Source organism: Lissotriton vulgaris, chromosome 1_1 (assembly GCF_964263255.1).
Source record: "Lissotriton vulgaris chromosome 1_1, aLisVul1.2, whole genome shotgun sequence".
Taxonomy (NCBI): domain Eukaryota; kingdom Metazoa; phylum Chordata; class Amphibia; order Caudata; family Salamandridae; genus Lissotriton; species Lissotriton vulgaris.
Window position 1 is genome coordinate 226,893,954 of NC_141685.1, and position 1,107 is coordinate 226,895,060.

The 1,107-nt window shown below is 39.9% G+C and overlaps 1 non-coding gene across 1 annotated transcript; it reads right to left on the reverse strand.

The window, feature by feature from the left end:
- Window positions 1-818: 818 nt before the first annotated feature.
- On the reverse strand, window positions 819-891 carry TRNAV-CAC (transfer RNA valine (anticodon CAC)). Its single transcript has one exon. It is a non-coding gene; the product is annotated as a tRNA-Val (tRNA).
- Between the last annotated feature and the right edge of the window lie 216 nt (window positions 892-1,107).

The following is a 1,107-nucleotide window of genomic DNA, read 5'->3' on the forward strand; positions in this document are numbered from 1 at the left end:
ACAGGTTCCATGGTGTAATGGTTAGCACTCTGGACTTTGAATCCAGCGATCCGAATTCAAATCTCGGTGGAACCAGATGGCTTTTTCTGTAAAGACGATGATATTTATGACCAAATTTCACTTCAGGAGAAGTCTTTACTCCTTATAAATAAACACTCATGCCGTATTTGTGTTCTATATTATTTATTTACTGAAACTTCCTATCAAATAAAATGGCAGTTATTTTTACTGTCTTACGCATAGTCTGCAATTTCTTTTTCACGCCGAAATTTCGCGCTATGTAGATTCATCGGTTCAAAGTTCTCATTTACTTTTAGTGAAAAAAGTGCAGCTATCATGGGACAGGAGAAAAGTGCAACTTTTACGTTCGTTCTAAACACATTTTACTTTGAGGTGTTACCCATTATTATAATGCTATCACCGTCACTTTAAAGACATGAAGTCTGTAAGCATGCACACAAATATATATATATATTTTAAATATCTCTTTATTGGAATCCATTTCTTCTGTTTCGAATCTTCATACGTTCGTGATATATGAAGTGATGTTATGATGTAATATTTCTCGCTAGAAATCGATTTGCACTTGTTATTGGTGCGCTGCTCTAAATGCCGAGCTTTTTAAACATGTAAAATATTGACTGTAAATGCGGTCTCGCCCAGTGGTCACTGCTAGACACGCTAAATTCCTCAATTTAGATCTCCGAGCTCAGCTGATTTTGCCTTTAAAATTACTTGCATTAAAACTGTAGTTGAAAAATTATCTGCTATCAATTCTGATATAATTTTAACTGCACTTGCAACTACGCTTCTAAAAGTGTTTCCGCCCGGTTTCGAACCGGGGACCTTTCGCGTGTGAGGCGAACGTGATAACCACTACACTACGGAAACCCACTGGCCTCTGTCGTACTATCTGGAGCTTATGAGTCACCGGTTCATTCAAGATCTTTTTCCTGTTGGAGTAGCTAATTCCCTCTGTGAGAAGTGGCAGACACGCTCTGGAATGCCCTCAGTCCTCACCTCACGTGCCCGAGCCTTCCTGGCTGTTTACCCCTATGGACAGGGTGCAGTGGGGCAGGAAGTGATGCAAGGGAGACTGCATAGGAT